General features: G+C 43.3%; 1 long non-coding RNA gene across 2 annotated transcripts in view; it reads right to left on the reverse strand.

Annotated features, from left to right (window-relative positions):
* Positions 1 to 207: 207 nt before the first annotated feature.
* The window catches only part of LOC126418920 (uncharacterized), a 28,257-nt gene continuing 8,297 nt past the window's right edge, over positions 208 to 20,167 (reverse strand). For both annotated transcript variants that reach the window (XR_007575910.1, XR_007575909.1), the window contains exons 3-4: positions 14,301 to 14,846; positions 208 to 634 (exon numbers count right to left, since the gene is read on the reverse strand). This is a non-coding gene — a long non-coding RNA (uncharacterized LOC126418920). The remainder of the gene's footprint in view (positions 635 to 14,300; positions 14,847 to 20,167) is intronic.

The raw sequence follows: 20,167 nt of genomic DNA on the forward strand, positions 1-20,167 counted from the left end.
GCCTGCTAAGCGACGCCTGAGGCAGTATTACTTCGTAAGTACATGAGAGGGGCGCGTGTCCACGGCAACACTGCCGGCCGTGGCTTGGCCACAATGGAAAAACGAAGTTACTGTTTGGAGGCTCATCCTTTACACTCCTCCCCCTTCCGTGGGAGCAGAGAACGTACGTGAATTCGCTCAATGTAATTATTATTTAATGTAAACAAATTTAGCTTGCGAAACAAAGTAAACATCACTTTATTAAGAATGGCCCTCATGGAAGACTGCAGAGGTCTTAACCTATGGGAGGGTGTAGTGACTCAAGACCTCCTAGAGGTCGCAAAGGGACTTACATCAACAATATTGTGTGTATACAATAATCATCATAAAACATCAAATCATCATAAAATATCAAAACAAAATGAGAACAGAACATAACAGTGTGAATTAGGTAAACATGCCATGTGTTCTTGTTGCTAAGATGAAGTAAAAATGTCTATTTGCTTTTGTTTAAATGAGTTGAAAATGTAAACATATCGCTACTGATGAGTCACTGCGGGGGCGAGTGGAGCGAGGTGGCGTGGTGTGTTGTCCTCAGCGGGCAGCGCGCAGGCTGCCAGCGGGAAGGGGGCGTGGCTGTGGCCAGGTCCGTGCACTGGAACTCATTGCAGTGAGGGTATGAGGGGAGGTCCACACGTTTCAAACATAGTTGAAAAGGGAGTTATCACTAAGGGAACACTTCATTACACTACACTAGTTTTTCCACATTAGTTGATATCAGACTTGCACCTCTTAAAACTAAGGGAGGGCACATGCCTGATAGGTTCTCTGCTTAATTGCTTAGTTTAGTTTGTGGCTGTTTGCCATTCATGTAAGTGTGCCAACAGGCGAACATAAGAAATTTGTCCTTTTTCATGTTTTAGCAGGTCCTCAATTGACAATAGGAGGTGATCATTTGGTTTATTAGATAAAGCAGGCAAATCAGTTGACAGAAAAATCACGAATGGGCTTTCAAGTAGAAAAAAATAAATAGATGAGCACGAATATTGAGTAAGCCGTAGTGGCATGAACGGTTATCAGTGGTGTTCCAACAGGAACCATTTGCTGAAGACCTGCGCAGAGGCTACGTCAGAGTCGCAGCTGACTGCAAGGCCGAATCTCACGCTGCGTCAGAATCGCATGCGGCAGATAACTTCCAAGGCCAGCGCCGTGTCAGAGCCGTACGCGGCAGCTGAGAGGCAAAGCCGAAGCGGCTACAACTGTCAAATGCCGCACGCAGGGCACACGTGTGCTGCACAGTAAGCGTCAGGTGTGAGAGCGAGAGAGATGAAGCTTACCGACACTGATTCACTGCGCTGTCTGTATTTTACACTCTCCCCACACATTCTTGGGCTCCTGCACCCGATGCGCGTATTTATGTGCTTCAAAGTGACGAATATTAATGTCACAAAAAGGGGGTATACTGTCACTGAATAAAGGGTAGTAGATGTGCGTAATAGATATGGTTTCTTCACAGATGACCAACAAAACAGAAGTGGGATTACACGTGACATCAAGCTAGATGAGTTGTTACAGTGGGTTCTGTTTAAATTACATTATGCATTAGTAAATTGGTTCATAAGTGACAGATACGTCACAACCCCGTAACATAGGTCCTATGAAATCCATTTTAGCCCAAACATAATTGTTACAAAAACATGAAAATATAAAAATGAAGCACTCAAATATCATATTACATTTCTAAATATGCTATATCAATAAGTAAACAAAATTAAAAGCATCTTTAGGCTGACCATCCAAGAGTTATAACATTCACATTTTGAGAGGCAGTTTCTCATGTTTCAATGTGTTTGCTAAACACCATCAAGTGAAATTGACAAAGAAAAGTGACACCTGTTTGGTGCAGGTGGGTCGTAGATTGTGTCATTGGATGTCAACGATGTTGCTAACAAGTTGAAAAACAAAACTCGACGAAAATCTAGAGATTTCCACAGTGGACAAAGAAAGTGTAAGTGTTTGAATTAGAAAAGACTACATTGAGTGTAATTTCTGAAGGACTTTTCCTTTATGAAGGTATAGTGCACGGTGCATCTTTGACACAACGGTATCACCTACTTAACTGTGAATACGACAATTCTGCATCTTCAAGATACTCCTACGTATTTCTTCTTAAAACTCGACATCTCTCATACACACACACACACACACACACACACACATATATATATATATATATATATATATATATATATATATATATATATATATATATATATAAAAACAAAGATGAGGTGACTTACCGAACGAAAGCGCTGGCAGGTCGATAGACACACAAACAAACACAAACATACACACAAAATTCAAGCTTTCGCAACAAACTGTTGCCTCATCATCAGGAAAGAGGGAAGGAGAGGGGAAGACGAAAGGAAGTGGGTTTCAAGGGAGAGGGTAAGGAGTCATTCCAATCCCGGGAGCGGAAAGACTTGCCTTAGGGGGAAAAAAGGACAGGTATACACTCGCACACACGCACATATCCATCCACACATTCAGACACAAGCAGACATATTTAAAGACAAAGAGTTTGGGCAGAGATGTCAGTCGAGGCAGAAGTGTAGAGGCAAAGAAGTTGTTGAAAGACAGGTGAGGTATGAGTGGCGGCAACTTGAAATTAGCGGAGATTGAGGCCTGGCGGATGACGAGAAGAGAGGATATACTGAAGGGCAAGTTCCCATCTCCGGAGTTCGGATAGGTTGGTGTTGGTGCGAAGTATCCAGATAACCCGGACGGTGTAACACTGTGCCAAGATGTGCTGGCTGTGCACCAAGGCATGTTTAGCCACAGGGTGATCCTCATTACCAACAAACACTGTCTGCCTGTGTCCATTCATGCGAATGGACGGTTTGTTGCTGGTCATTCCCACATAGAATGCATCACAGTGTAGGCAGGTCAGTTGGTAAATCACGTGGGTGCTTTCACACGTGGCTCTGCCTTTGATCGTGTACACCTTCCGGGTTACAGGACTGGAGTAGGTGGTGGTGGTTGGGTGCATGGGACAGGTTTTGCATCGGGGGCGGTTACAAGGATAGGAGCCAGAGGGTAGGGAAGGTGGTTTGGGGATTTCATAGGGATGAACTAACAGGTTACAAAGGTTAGGTGGACAGCGGAAAGACACTCTTGGCGGAGTGGGGAGGATTTCATGAAGGATGGATCTCATTTCAGGACAGGATTTGAGGAAGTCGTATCCCTGCTGGAGAGCCACATTCAGAGTCTGGTCCAGTCCCGGAAAGTATCCTGTCAAAAGTGGGGCACTTTGTGGTTCTTCTGTGGGAGGTTCTGGGTTTGAGGGGACGAGGAAGTGGCTCTGGTTATTTGCTTCTGTACCAGGTCGGGAGGGTAGTTGCGGGATGCGAAAGCTGTTTTCAGGTTGTTGGTGTAATGATTCAGGGATTCCGGACTGGAGCAGATTCGTTTGCCACGAAGACCTAGGCTGTAGGGAAGGGACTGTTTGATGTGGAATGGGTGGCAGCTGTCATAATGGAGGTACTGTTGCTTGTTGGTGGGTTTGATGTGGACGGACGTGTGAAGTTGGCCATTGGACAGGTGGAGGTCAACGTCAAGGAAAGTAGCATGGGATTTGGAGTAGGACCAGGCGAATCTGATGGAACCAAAGGAGTTGAAGTTGGAGAGGAAATTCTGGAGTTCTTTTTCACTGTGAGTCCAGATCATGAAGATGTCATCAATAAATCTGTACCAAACTTTGGGTTGGCAGACTTGGGTAACCATGAAGGCTTCCTCTAAGCGACCCATGAATAGGTTGGCATACGAGGGGGCCATCCTGGTACCCATGGCTGTTCCCTTTAATTGTTGGTATGTCTGGCCTTCAAAAGTGAAGAAGTTGTGGGTCAGGATGAAGCTGGCTAAGGTAATGAGGAAAGAGGTTTTAGGTAGGGTGGCAGGTGATCGGCGTGAAAGGAAGTGCTCCATCGCAGCGAGGCCCTGGACGTGCGGAATATTTGTGTATAAGGACGTGGCATCAATGGTTACAAGGATGGTTTCCGGGGGTAACAGATTGGGTAAGGATTCCAGGCGTTCAAGGAAGTGGTTGGTGTCTTTGATGAAGGATGGGAGACTGCATGTAATGGGTTGAAGGTGTTGATCTACGTAGGCAGAGATACGTTCTGTGGGGGCTTGGTAACCAGCTACAATGGGGCGGCCGGGATGATTAGGTTTGTGGATTTTAGGAAGAAGGTAGAAGGTAGGAGTAATGGGGCCCCCTTAGGGAAATGGCAGCAAGAGAGGGGAAGAAAACCAATGTGCACTCCGTGTGCATACCGGGGGGAGTCATTCCAGATGTGGAAAGGGTCCTTCCAGATGCCATGAAGGGTACAGGGTGCACCCATCTGCAGGTGGTCGCTCATGTCGGCACCAATGATGTGTGTCGCTATGGATCGGAGGAAATCCTCTCTGGCTTCCGGCGGCTATCTGATTTGGTGAAGACTGCCAGTCTCGCTAGCGGGATGAAAGCAGAGCTCACCATCTGCAGCATCGTCGACAGGACTGACTGCGGACCTTTGGTACAGAGCCGAGTGGAGGGTCTGAATCAGAGGCTGAGACGGTTCTGCGACCGTGTGGGCTGCAGATTCCTTGACTTGCGCCATAGGGTGGTGGGGTTTCGGGTTCCGCTGGATAGGTCAGGAGTCCACTACACGCAACAAGCGGCTACACGGGTAGCAGGGGTTGTGTGGCGTGGGCTGGGCGGTTTTTTAGGTTAGATGGCCTTGGGCAAGTACAGAAAGGGCAACAGCCTCAACGGGTGCGGGGCAAAGTCAGGACATGCGGGGACGAAGCAGCAATCGGTATTGTAATTGTCAACTGTCGAAGCTGCGTTGGTCAAGTACCGGAACTTCAAGCGCTGATAGAAAGCACCGAAGCTGTAATCGTTATAGGTACAGAAAGCTGGCTTAAGCCAGAGATAAATTCTGCCGAAATTTTTACAAAGGTACACACGGTGTTTAGAAAGGATAGATTGCATGCAACCGGTGGTGGAGTGTTCATCGCTGTTAGTAGTAGTTTATCCTGTAGTGAAGTACAAGTGGATAGTTCCTGTGAATTATTATGGGTGGAGGTTACACTAAACAACCGAACTAGGTTAATAATTGGCTCCTTTTACCGACCTCCCGACTCAGCAGCATTAGTGGCAGAACAACTGAGAGAAAATTTGGAATACATTTCACATAAATTTTCTCAGCATGTTATAGTCTTAGGTGGAGATTTCAATTTACCAGATATAGACTGGGACACTCAGATGTTTAGGACGGGTGGTAGGGACAGAGCATCGAGTGACATTATACTGAGTGCACTATCCGAAAATTACCTCGAGCAATTAAACAGAGAACCGACTCGTGGAGATAACATCTTGGACCTACTGATAACAAACAGACCCGAACTTTTCGAATCTGTATGTACAGAACAGGGAATCAGTGATCATAAGGCCGTTGCAGCATCCCTGAATATGGAAGTTAATAGGAATATAAAAAAAGGGAGGAAGGTTTATCTGTTTAGCAAGAGTAATAGAAGGCAGATTTCAGACTACCTAACAGATCAAAACGAAAATTTCTGTTCCGACACTGACAATGTTGAGTGTTTATGGAAAAAGTTCAAGGCAATCGTAAAATGCGTTTTAGACAGGTACGTGCCGAGTAAAACTGTGAGGGACGGGAAAAACCCACCGTGGTACAACAACAAAGTTAGGAAACTACTGCGAAAGCAAAGAGAGCTCCACTCCAAGTTTAAACGCAGCCAAAACCTCTCAGACAAACTGAAGCTAAACGATGTCAAAGTTAGCGTAAGGAGGGCAATGCGTGAAGCGTTCATTGAATTCGAAAGTAAAATTCTATGTACCGACTTGACAGAAAATCCTCGGAAGTTCTGGTCTTACGTTAAATCAGTAAGTGGCTCGAAACAACATATCCAGACACTACGGGATGATGATGGCATTGAAACAGAGGATGACACGCGTAAAGCTGAAATACTAAACACCTTTTTTCAAAGCTGTTTCACAGAGGAAGACCGCACTGCAGTTCCTTCTCTAAATCCTCGCACAAACGAAAAAATGGCTGACATCGAAATAAGTGTCCAAGGAATAGAAAAGCAACTGGAATCACTCAATAGAGGAAAGTCCACTGGACCTGACGGGATACCAATTCGATTCTACACACAGTACGCGAAAGAACTTGCCCCCCTTCTAACAGCCGTGTACCGCAAGTCTCTAGAGGAACGGAGGGTTCCAAATGATTGGAAAAGAGCACAGGTAGTCCCAGTCTTCAAGAAGGGTCGTCGAGCAGATGCGCAAAACTATAGACCTATATCTCTTACGTCGATCTCTTGTAGAATTTTAGAACATGTTTTTTGCTCGCGTATCATGTCATTTCTGGAAACCCAGAATCTACTACGTAGGAATCAACGTGGATTCCGGAAACAGCGATCGTGTGAGACCCAACTCGCCTTATTTGTTCATGAGACCCAGAAAATATTAGATACAGGCTCCCAGGTAGATGCTATTTTTCTTGACTTCCGGAAGGCGTTCGATACAGTTCCGCACTGTCGCCTGATAAACAAAGTAAGAGCCTACGGAATATCAGACCAGCTGTGTGGCTGGATTGAAGAGTTTTTAGCAAACAGAACACAGCATGTTGTTATCAATGGAGAGACGTCTACAGACGTTAAAGTAACCTCTGGCGTCCCACAGGGGAGTGTTATGGGACCATTGCTTTTCACAATATATATAAATGACTTAGTAGATAGTGTCGGAAGTTCCATGCGGCTTTTCGCGGATGATGCTGTAGTATACAGAGAAGTTGCAGCATTAGAAAATTGTAGCGAAATGCAGGAAGATCTGCAGCGGATAGGCACTTGGTGCAGGGAGTGGCAACTGACCCTTAACATAGACAAATGTAATGTATTGCGAATACATAGAAAGAAGGATCCTTTATTGTATGATTATATGATAGCGGAACAAACACTGGTAGCAGTTACTTCTGTAAAATATCTGGGAGTATGCGTACGGAACGATTTGAAGTGGAATGATCATATAAAACTAATTGTTGGTAAGGCGGGTTCCAGGTTGAGATTCATTGGGAGAGTGCTTAGAAAATGTAGTCCATCAACAAAGGAGGTGGCTTACAAAACACTCGTTCGACCTATACTTGAGTATTGCTCATCAGTGTGGGATTCGTACCAGGTCGGGTTGACGGAGGAGATAGAGAAGATCCAAAGAAGAGCGGCGCGTTTCGTCACTGGGTTATTTGGTAACCGTGATAGCGTTACGGAGATGTTTAATAAACTCAAGTGGCAGACTCTGCAAGAGAGGCGCTCTGCATCGCGGTGTAGCTTGCTCGCCAGGTTTCGAGAGGGTGCGTTTCTGTATGAGGTATCGGATATATTGCTTCCCCCTACTTATACTTCCCGAGGAGATCACGAATGTAAAATTAGAGAGATTAGAGCGCGCACGGAGGCTTTCAGACAGTCGTTCTTCCCGCGAACCATACGCGACTGGAACAGGAAAGGGAGGTAATGACAGTGGCACGTAAAGTGCCCTCCGCCACACACCGTTGGGTGGCTTGCGGAGTATCAATGTAGATGTAGATGTAGATGTAGGGGTGCGGGGTGTCGGTGGGGTCAGGAGGTTGATGGAGTCAGGTGAAAGGTTTTGCAGGGGGCCTAAGGTTCTGAGGATTCCTTGAAGCTCCGCCTGGACATCGGGAATGGGGTTACCTTGGCAAACTTTGTATGTGGTGTTGTCTGAAAGCTGACGCAATCCCTCAGCCACATACTCCCGACGATCAAGTACCACGGTCGTGGAACCCTTGTCCGCCGGAAGAATGACGATGGATCGGTCAGCCTTCAGATCACGGATAGCCTGGGCTTCAGCAGTGGTGATGTTGGGTGTAGGATTAAGGTTTTTTAAGAAGGATTGAGATGCAAGGCTGGAAGTCAGAAATTCCTGGAAGGTTTGGAGAGGGTGATTTTGAGGAAGAGGAGGTGGGTCCCGCTGTGACGGAGGACGGAACTGTTCCAGGCAGAGTTCAATTTGGATGGTGTCTTGAGGAGTCGGATCATTAGGAGTAGGATTAGGATCATTTTTCTTCGTGGCAAAGTGATACTTCCAGCAGAGAGAACGAGTGTAGGACAGTAAATCTTTGACGAGGGCTGTTTGGTTGAATCTGGGAGTGGGGCTGAAGGTGAGGCCTTTGGATAGGACAGAGGTTTCGGATTGGGAGAGAGGTTTGGAGGAAAGGTTAACTACTGAATTAGGGTGTGGTTCCAGATTGTGTTGATCGGAAGGAACTCATAACTCAATACAACAAAGCCAGAGATCAATCTAAAATTCCAACGTTTACTAATCCTGATGGTTTAGACAATGCATCCCGAGAAAAAGTTCTCTCACGATTTTGTTCCTTACTGAAAATTCAAATAGACAACACAAATAGATCCCCATCTTTAGATCGGACTAGTAAAATCTGTGGGGCAATACTAAGCTGGTGAATTTATTTCTATAACTATCCCTTTAGGTTTGCTGTTTAAACTGCAACGTACAAATGTACGAAGGTGTAGAGTGGCTCGGGCACGTGGCCTGCAGGGCGAAGGGAGAGTGTTGAGGAGGGGCGAGGGGAAAGGTGCAGATGCTGCACGCGCCAAAGACAGAGGCAATGGGCTGGGAAAGGGGGAACTGCAATGGCTGCTCTCGGCCACAGGAGGGAGGGAAGGGAACGGGGCCGCGTCGCCAGCTGACAGGGAGGGGCGGGACTCACCACATGTGTACAGCTGGTAGACAACAGTGGCGGTATTTACGAGACTCCTTCCATGGCACCAAGGAAACACCTTTTGTCCATTCAACATCACATCATGAAAACAATAAAACAGCACTTGAGGAAGACTCCTTTTACTTTAGAGTAACATATTTGTTGTTTAACTTGGACGTACCTATTCTTGTTATTATCGTTGTGTGATCATTTAGCAAAACATACATGTAATATGGCGTATTTCAAAGGACAGGTAGATGGCAGCATGTAGTCACTGATCGACTGGCAGTTATAAAGGTGTGTTACTATCAAATTTTTATGGTAGAGCTTTGACAGCTGTGTTCATGCACTATTCCTAAAGCAACAGGTGAAGTGTGAATCCGTTTAAGATATACAAGAGTAACCGAGTCATAATTCAGCATATTCTATTGGCAAGGACAACTATCCCCTTAATTCCACGATTAAAGAATATTTGTGTTTCTACTTCTCGACTGCTACGATAACATTGCTGGAGATGTTAAATGATTACGTAACTTCAATCACTTCCATTAACATGTGACATCATAAATTCTATTACCAATGGTTGCCAATTCTTATGTCTACTTATAACTAACATGCACAACTTAATTAAATGTATAGTAACGGCGGTGTTTTCCGTCAATTAATTCTCTTGCTGCATGCAGCACTTTTCCAACCGTTTACATACCATCTCAGATCTACTCTCTCGAACGTAAATCATAGGGGTTTGACCTTAGAGCGTATCTACGTTGCTGTCTAGGCGGTTGTATTACCTTCTTTCTTGCTTTTTTTTGGGTGCAACTACTGGTGTAATATGCCTGGTTTCACTGTTAGGTGGGGGTGGCTCGCGTCCTTTATACAGTTTCCATCTGTCAAAATTAACGATCAATGTGCATTCTGCTAATTGAATTTCCGCATTTACTGGTGAAGTAAGCCAGATGATACAGTTCGCTCCTTCGTAAGTAGGTGTAAACTTTTTGGTTCTTCCCTTTTTTACTACTGGATTGCTCAACATAACTAGGTCTCATACCTTGTACTCGCACATTTTTGCTTTTTGATTATTTCTCTTTAACTGTTGGGTGGTGGCTCAGGCGTTGTTCCTTCTTTTTTCCAAATGGCTTTTAGACGTCGTGCTAGACCTTTCACATCTTTGGATTTAATTCCAGGGGGCAGTTTGTCAATTTCAAAAGGCGAATTCATAGGGCGGCCATATACTGCTGCACAACGTGAGTACCCTGTAGCTTCATGGACATGGCTGTTATATGCTGATGTAACATACTGAACATACTTGTCCCAGTTAGAGTGATGTTTATTACATAGTAAGACAGCATACACCTAACAGTGCAGTGGACTCACTCCAGGTGACCGTTCACTTTTGGGTGGAATGGCGTCGTTCACCACTTTTTAATTCGCAATAATCTACAAACTTCGGTATACACTGCAGATATGAAATTAATACCTTTGTCTGTGAGTACAGCTTCAGGGCTTCCATATGGTAACACCAAATGGGTGACAAAAGCACGCACTACTGTTTCAGCGGACATATCTGGTATAGGAATGATAATCGAGAACCTTGAGAAATTATCTGTAAGGGACAGAATATACTGATTACTTTGGGGCTCACAGAGAAAGAACCGACAATATCTGCTGCGACTACTGCCCAGGGGTAAGTGGCTTCTGGTACCTGCTGTAAAGGCACTTTCGTTTTAGGTGGCAATGACCTCTTAATGCAAGGTAGACAATTTTGAATATACTTTTGCACGTCTTTCCGTCTTCCTGCCCAGAAATAACGGGCAGCTATTCGGCAATTTGTGGAGCGTAGGCCGTTATGACATACTTGCAGGCTATCAAGACATTGTGCAATAATCTTGGAACGTAATTCTTTCGGGATTACTGCCTGTTTACCCAAGTGGGTCTTTCGATATAAAATTCCATCTTCAACAGAAAATTCAGGCAAAGCCACATATTTCTGACATTCGACGTCTCTCTGCTTTGCTTACCTTAATTCTTCAGTAGAAACGTCATTAGCTACAACCACTCTGACTTTTCGGCTTAATGTGTCGGCGTTTTGATGTAACTTGCCCGGTTTGTGTTTTACCTCACTCTAATTCACTCAATTTCAAAGCCCAACAAGTTAGCCTACTACTAGGATTTTTAAGCTCCACATCCACTGTAACGCGGCGTGATCAGTGATGACAGTGAATTTTCTCCCATACCAATAACATCGGAAATAAGTTACACCAAACATGAGTGCTAGAAGTTCCTTCTCAGTTGTGCTGTAATTTGACTCTGCTTTATTAAGCTGTCGAGATGCATAACCAATTGGTCGTTCTTCGCCATCTATCCCTTGTGATAGAATGGCTCCTACAGCATAATCTTAGACGTCCACTGACAGTATGAATGGTTTTTCAAAATCTGGGTACACTAGTACAGGGGCTCTAGTTAAAACATGTTTAATTTGTTGCATAGCTTTATCACATTCTTTAGTCCAAATAAAACTAACTCCTTTTTTCAATAAATTAGTCAGAGGCTTTGCAAGGGTAGCATAATTATTCACAAAACATCTGTAGTAGTTTGCAAGGCGTAAAAATGACTGTAGTTCCTTGACATTTGTCAGTGTCGGAAATTCCTTTACTGCGGTGGTCAAACAGGGGTCCGGTTTGACACCTTCTCCACTTATTATATGACCTAAATATTGTACTTGTGATTGGGTGAAAGCACACTTTTTTAATTTTATACTCAAATGAGCCCTTTTAACCTTTGCAAAACATCGCTCAGTCTCTCTGCATGTTCTTTTATCGTTTTAGAAAAAAATAATAATGTCATCTAAATACACCAAGCATGTTGTGGGTTTCAACCAATGCAGCAGAAAATCTGCAAATCTTTGAAAAGTGGCAGGGGCATTTCTTGCACCAAATGGCATCCTTACAAATTCATACAATCCTGTAGGTACAACAAAGGCAGTTTTATGGCAGTCCTGGGGTGCAACAGGTATTTGATGGTACCCAGAACGCAAATCAAGGGTGGTAAAATACTTACAGTTGCCCAATCGGTCCAATGTTTCATCAATGTGTGGTAACGGATAAGTGTCTGGTGGTTACCTGATTTACTGCCCGCATATCGACACAGAGGCGATAGGCTTTCTCCCCATTTACTGATTTCTTTGGCACAACGACCACAGGAGACGCCCACGCACTCGAGGAGGGTTGTATGATTCCTGCGCTAATTGCTGCTGAATCGTATCTTCAACTACAGACTGCAAATGATATGGTATACGGTAAGGTTTTTGTGCAATTGGCCGAGCTTCTCCAGTCAGAATTTCGTGCTGAACCAAATTCGTAGCCGGTAGAAACTGCCTCTCTTCAAACAACCATGAGAATTCCTCTAATAATGGCTGCAACATCCTTTTCTCGTCACTGTTGAAATGACCTAACTTCTCTGCTAACTGACTCCTTAACGTCAACGAGACACATCGCACTTCTAACTGAAGATTTCTTTCTTCTCCTTCCTTTCTCATCTTTACTCGCTGCTTCTCACTTCCTCTTATTTCCTCAAAACTTTCCTGTCCACTGGCAACAATAGTACCCTTCGGTATCACATCTTTTACACCAAAATTATCTATAATTACTGGTATCGCAAAACCCTTCTGTCTCCTTTCTGGTCAGCAGATACTTCTCTTTATATGTACTGACTGGCAATCTAAAACATCATTCTGGGTGAGCGGGTCAACCAGAGTGTCTCTTAGGCTGTTCTTGATTTTTGTCATCTATCCAGATAATCTTTCCACTTCCGCCTTTTATCCTCACAGGGTTAGTGGTTTTTATTGCCCACATCTGTGGTTTTACGGGAGACTGAACGGCGCCTTTCACAGCTCCCTCACATCTGATGGGGATGCGCACTGCCAAATCGGTGAATTGCTTCGACGAACTGCACAGTTCGCGTTCGATAATCCACTATCCCCTGATAACGGTGCAGGAAGTCATTCCCTAGTATGATATCAAATTCACCCTTCTTTAGTCTTACTACTTCCATCTTCTGTCTGTATTTACCCTCGACCATTTCCAGATTCACTATACACGAACGTGCAGGGACAATTACTTCCTCTCCAAGGCCACTGATATGGTACTGGGGTGGCTGCAACACCCTTTGATCATTTTTCTCCAGAAACAATACACTAACTTGAGCACCAGTATCAACTAAAATTCTAACTATTTTGTTCCTGAGTACGCCAACTAGACTAATGTGTTCCACCTCTTTACATTTTTCGGTCCTAACCGGGTGTATTATTTTTGTCGGGGGCGCGGGTGAGAGGCGGAACCTGCCCCCCCCCCCATGCGTTTCCCTGATTTGACCCCGCGTTGCGGCGGTCACCGCGCATCTGATTAGAAAATGGTGACTGTGAGGCAAACATTAGCATGGCCTACTGTCTGGCAAATGGTGCAATACAACGCGCGACAGCGCATTGCCGTATGGTTGGGCCTCCCACAATGCTGACAAAATACTTCTTTTGCTGGGACCGGTACTGGGTTCGGTGGACGCATTTCGGCAGCGCAAAAACGCAATACCTCTTCGCATACCATTGCCAAACAAACAGCTTCAAACAGAGAAGTGGGGGAGGCTGCTTTGCCTTCTTCTCCGATGCGGGGGTCAATACCGCAAACAAATGCATCAACTGCATGCGCTTCCGCTTCTGAGCACAAAATGCTGTTTTCACTGGTACTTTCGCCTAGCTTATAGGTACGACAAGATACTGCTCATATGCGATCTGCAAAGGCATCAAAATCGTCATTAGGCTTCTGCCTAAGGGTTGATAATAGATTTCTGTAATATCCGGTACCTCCGGTATCGGAATAACGCATAGTCAATCCACGGGCCAATACTTCAAATACATGCGTGTCATGCAATTCGTCCACCGTTTCTATAAACATTCGGGCTTCCCCTGTCAACTTCAGTCTGGCTACATTGACCAATAGATCATCCGGCCAGGCACACGTGCAACCCACATAACGAATATTTTGTAGGAACATAGCCACATTTTCGTGGGACTTCCCAGAAAAAGTGGGAATGAAATCAGCCGCAGGAAAATTGCTTACGGTTGCCTTGTTAGCAGAAATTGTAGCATTAGCAATAGAGACAGAATTAGTGTCAGTTGCCACTGTTTGAGCATTTGTTACAGGAGTGGAGCTAGCCACAGGTATGGAAGTTTGCGCACTAGCTTCCAGCGCCTGATTTAAGATGCCGTTTTGTTCAAGTAGCTCTTATTTTGTGCGAATAACTGGCGCATTTGTGCATTTATGGCCTCAAGCGGGTCTTGCGAGGCAGGTGCCCCTGCTGGAGTATCCTGTTCTGTCGCTCATGTTCCTATCGGCATGTTTACGAATTTATGGGATGTTAGTGACCAAAAAAGTAATAATTGTTACAAGAAAAGGATGGCCACAGAGTTTCCTAACTCAACAGCGGACAATCGCCGAAGCTAATGTTGAAAGCATCGCAGCGACTTACATGGCGATACAAGTGGTGCGACACATTGGTGATGGCGACGGCATGGTGCAGTGGCTGTGGCGGGCGGTGGTTGGCTGGCAGCAGTGGCGGCGGAGTTGTCCAGACCCTCGGGCAGTGGCAAATGTGTTGGCAGCGGACGGCGCTGGCTCAGTCATTTTGCGATGGCGGCAGGCCCCTGGCGCGTCGGTGACAGCGGCGGACGACGGTGGTGGACAACGGCGGGCGACGCGTCGACGGATGACGGCGACCCAGCTGGTCGTGCAGTGCAGGCCCCTTGAACTCAGGCAACGGGCAGCGCAGCGGCGTCCAGGTCACATGGCTGAGTAGCGTGGGCTGCCTTGCTGCAGCGCGCGGCTGGGTATATTCAACGAACCAAGCGGCTTCCTCCGCCCTGATTGGTCAGGACCGAGCAAACCATGCGGGCGGCATGGAACTTTCCAGAGCGTTGCCTGCTAAGCGACACCTGGGGTGGCGTTACTTCGTAAGCACATGAGAGGGGCGCCTGTCCAATGTGCCCGTCCTCGATGCTGACTTCCTGTTACTAGACTGTGGGATGAAAGAAATTAGAGACAGCTAACACTGCCAGCCATGTCTTGACCACAATGGAAAAATGAAGTTACCGTTTGGAGGCTCATACAATAAAGTAAAATCTCCTATTGTCTGGCTCATCCTTTACAAGAGATATTACCCTTTGTAGACGCACTTAAAGAGACAAAAAAGACCGAAATGAAAATGTGCATCCGATTGAGAATCAAAATTAGAGGAGTAATATTCATAACTCTAGTAATTTTGAAAGACACTAGACAAATTTGACTACTGTACACAGATATAAGTGGTATAGGGGTAATAAAAATTGTCAGAAAGGACATCCACCTACGAATATAGGGCTCAAAATGGAAATGTCACACCAAGGTTTAGTAACTAGCCAGTGAGGAAAACGTAGGGCGATCTGGACCCAGGGCCAGGACTCAGGTTGTAGAGAAACATTAAGAGGCCTACCTCAAAATGATTGTGTTTCCTTTACGCATAAAGTACCAACAAAAGAATGGTTACTACTAAGAAGAACCTAGCATAACTACAATTAATCCACAACCGATTATAGTTGGAAAAGTAGGAGATTCTCAAGTGGACATATTTATTGATTCTGGTGGTGAAGTATCACTTATTTCTAGTGGATTCTTTAATACATTAAGAACTAGCAATAACTTAGCTGTATTACCAGTAACTGGAGTATTTATAATCGGTATAAATGGAACTAAAAGTAAGGTTGTTAAATATGAAACCCAAGTAAGCTATAACATCGGCGAGATTACATTCCAGCAAACACTTCTGGTAGTAGAAAATATTAATAGAGAGGTATTATTAGGTTTAGGTTGGCTCTTTGAGTTTAATGTTATATTGAATTTTGAAGAGAGCTGCCTTTATTTCGGACTCAGGGAAGATAAATATTGTATTAAGTTTCTGGCAGACAGTTATGTTGATACAGAAACAACTTAACACCAGAGTATACAATTAACTGTGACAGCTCAATTGTGACTGGAGATGGAAAACGCAAGTTATACATCACAACAAGCTGACATACAAAATAATGTAAATGGATCCCCAATATTAACCAACAATCAGAAAGCATATTTAGCCAAAATTCTATTAGAATACAAGATGGTATTTTTGGATAGTACAGGTAGTATTAATGACTACATATGTAAGTTTAAGATCAAAGATGACATACCATTTTTCTGTAAACTGTACCAGTGAGTTTAAAAGAAGCAGTTGAAGTAAATAAAATGGCAGATAATAGAACACCGTACAAGTGTTATAAATAATCTCTTGGTAGTTGTGAAAAAGGCTACAGGCGGTGTGCGGCTCAAGCTGGATGCGCACATCCTGAACAAACATATAGAAACCGAAAGAGATAGACCCGCGAACATCGACCAGTTATTATACAAATTCGAGAAAGCACAGTACTTTAGCTTGATGGACATGACTGCTGGGTACTGGCAGATCCGGTTACATCCAGATTCAAGGAAATATACAGCATTCTTATTTGATGGAAAATCATATCATTTTAATGTGTTATTTGGATTAACTATCTCGGTATCAGTGTCTATACGCGCACTGGCAAAGCGATAGGTAGATTGTTACTAAAGGATTTAATTACATATGTAGTTGATATATTGATAACATCACCCACCTGGAAAGAGCATTGCCAAACCTTGAAGAAACCACTTAAAAAATTTAAAGAAAGAGGTATTACAGTAAAGTTGTCCAAGTCACACTTTGCAAGCCAAGAACTAAAATTTTTGATTACTAGGACATATCATAGGTGTGTAAGGAATTAAGCCCAATCCAGAATGTATAAAGGCTATTAAGGAGTGTCAACCACCTAGAAATATAAGACAATTTAAGGGATTTCTTGGAATGGCAGGGTATTAAAGATGTTATGTACAAAGTAAAGATGTTATGTACACAGTAAATAGTTTAACAACTCTTAAGTTCTGCATTTGTTACAAAAGGGAGTACCATGGTGTTGGGACCAAGAGGCACAGGAAGCATTTGAAAAGGCAAAGCAAGCTATATCAGAATCACTGATACTGTATCATCCAGTAATGGGTGAACCATTTAGGATTTCAACCGATGCATCACACTATGGCATAGCCGCAGACCTGTTCCAAGGTGAATGGGGGTTGAACAGTATAGACCATAGGTCAATTTTTTTTGCTAGCCGGAGTCTCAACAAACATGAATTAAATTATACGGCAACAGAAAAGGAATTATTAGCCACAGTATGGAGTATACAAAAATTCCAAACAATGATATGGGGATCCGAAATATATGTCTATACAGATCACCAAGCTATGTCATTTCTAATGACTAGCCAATTACTACAAAGTAGATTAATGCGGTGGATGTTGTTTCTTCCAGAGTATGACATTAAGATCCATTATATAAAGGGTTCAGAGAATATTGTACCCGATGCTTTGTCTCTGGTACCAGTAGGGATGAAAGAATTAAAACTTTCAGAAGGACCTGTCTTAATCTTTGCAATTAATTTTCGAACATTAGAATATTCACACAACAAAGTGCAGGAGATAGCTCAGAAAATTACAGAGAACATCCAACATGACCCTTATTTTACAGATATCTTTGCTATCTGCGTTAGGAAATCAATACCACCTAATCAACAGGGAAGGTGGAAGATTGTGCGATATAATCTGTTCCGGAGAGACAGTAAGACAACTGAATGTTGGCGTTTATGTACACCAAGTCTAGTGGAAGATGAGTTAGTGTGATACATTCATAAGGGTTATGGACATTTCGGTATAAAGAAATGCATTACACATATGAGTAAGTTCTATTACTTTAAAAAGCTGGGACATAAAGTGGCATTAGTCATTAAGGCTTGAGATTTGTCAGAAAGTAAAAGAGGCTAACTCTCACATTAAATATAAGATGTACCCAATTATTCCTGAAGTGTTACACGATCTAACTGCTGCAGATTTCTTTGAACAAATTCCAAAAGGAAAAGGAGGAGTGGCCTACATTTTTGTCCTCATAGTGTTGGTCAAAGTATGTTAAATTCTATCCAATTAAAAAAGCAAACACACCAACAGCAACACATTGTCTACAACAGTACTTTCTCGAAGTAGGCAAACCAAAACCATTTCTTTCTGACAACAGACCTCAGTTTACTAGTAACTAGTTTAAAGAATTTTTAGCGTGGGAAAGGATTCATCAAATACTAATAACCAACTACAATCCTTCTTCTAACTTGTGTGAAAGAGTTATGAAGGAAATTGGGAAATTATGCCATGAAAACCATACATCATGGGTGAGAAAAATTAGAGATTTAGCTTATTATAAATGAGTTGGCTCATTTATCAACTGGACTAACACCATTGGAAGTAGTAGGTAAATCCTTTATAGGTGAACCACTTATTACACGTTTTACATGGCCAGAACAAACTGCTACTGATGACAAACTGAATCAAACAATAGTTGCTAAGAACTTAGTTAAGAGAGCACGACAACGAGTAAGCAAACATAATGAGGCTATAGAACCTCAATATAAGGTAGATCATCTGGTCATAGTGAAAGATCTTCAGAGCTCTGCACTGAAGAAAAACTCAAATTTTTTCAAGAGTATGTGGGGCCTTACCGAGTACAATCAGTAATCCACCCAAAAACCTTATTTTTAGTGGATCTTACAACTGGAGAAAAAAAAAGGAAAATATAATGTTAAACATATAAAGTGGTATACTCCTCATGGACTTTAACATTCTGTGTTAATGGGCGCAGTGACGACAGTCGGTTCCCAAGTTGGGTTCGGTGTTACTTCCACATTAGTTTTCCTACACCGAATTCCCTCCAAATCTTCGACTATTCTATAATCTATTTATAATCTCTTAAACTATCTTATCATATTAGTATTTAAGTGACTGATTATGATTGCACAGTTATGACTAATTTAATGAGTCACGGTAACCAGTGACCTCTAAGGATGAGGTATAAAAATAACAGAATAACATTCTAGGAGAAGATATAATATGATGGTACTGTTTAAGAAGAATGATACCTAGATGACAAAGTGAACAGGGTATTTTATGTGTGTATAAGATATAATGTGAGGTGGCTAACTGGTAAAATAATTATTTTGTTGTAGGGTATAATTTACTATTTTAATAATTATTTTATAACTTTTGGTGAGATCATATGAATGGGGAGGGTTTGTATTGATTTTGAAAGGGGGTGGGTAGTGTAGGTACCCAAGGTTAACACGCATGCACATGCACAAAAACCCTCACACGCAAGTACGACATTCTTCACCATTTGCCGTTCCATAGGAGATCTTTCTTCGGGGACTTCAAAGGTGAAGGTGAGAATGTCCATTTTGCAGGAGACATTAACATCATACCTACTCCGGCTTCTCACTCAATTAACGACCAAGTGGGGATCCTGGGGAATGGGGTGGGAAGGGTTTCCTGCCTTTGGGGCTATCTTCTCTCTCTACTTCGATCTTAGCCACCATTTCTACTTTTTCCTTTCTTACTTCTCTTTTGAATACCAATCTACCTTTCCCTCTGTTCATATGCATACACTTCTATCACTGAAGTCCTCATCAATTTCCATGGTTTTCTATAACCTTTAACTTATTTTACATAAGCTGGTCGAAGAATCAGGCTACAGGACTACATATACGCATACACACAGTGAAACACAAAGACACAAACAGAAAGAGAGTACAGTTTAAGGTACTGTGGGAACCATCATGTGTTGAAGGGGGAAAATCATTTGCCTAATGATAGGTATGCACACATGGTTATGCGAGTTGACAGATCCACATCACATAAAAGTATGTGGTCATGGTTATGTACAGGGATATTTATATAGGAAATAACAGAGTATTCATGGTTATGATGACAGTGTAAGAGTCTACAGATTGCACGCAGCAGTACGGTACGTTAACACGCGCTCACCAGCTGACCTGTCGGGAATGCTGACAATATGCTTTGTCAGTGGATATGCTTTTCCGGTCGCAGTGTGACGCGGAGGAGTATGCGACTGGCCGCCGTCCGCAGCGCGCAGTATTAACTAGTGCGGCCTCGGGCGCGAATGTGTCTCTTGCCTTAGCTCACCATGGAGCCTTTCAATACAACCGTAATTAGCCGGTGTTATGATGTCAGACAAAGTGATGATGGGCGTGCATAGCATGCATGTTTTATAATCTGTCTTTGTTAATAAAACTGTTTAAACTTACTTCTCGTGTTCGCATATTGCCATACCTCAAGGACCCACCACTTACAAATCCTGACAAAATATTCGCATAATCATCATCTGGGGCAACAACACAAACTACCCCTTTCATACCA

Source organism: Schistocerca serialis, chromosome 9 (genome assembly GCF_023864345.2).
Source record: "Schistocerca serialis cubense isolate TAMUIC-IGC-003099 chromosome 9, iqSchSeri2.2, whole genome shotgun sequence".
Lineage (NCBI taxonomy): Eukaryota > Metazoa > Arthropoda > Insecta > Orthoptera > Acrididae > Schistocerca > Schistocerca serialis.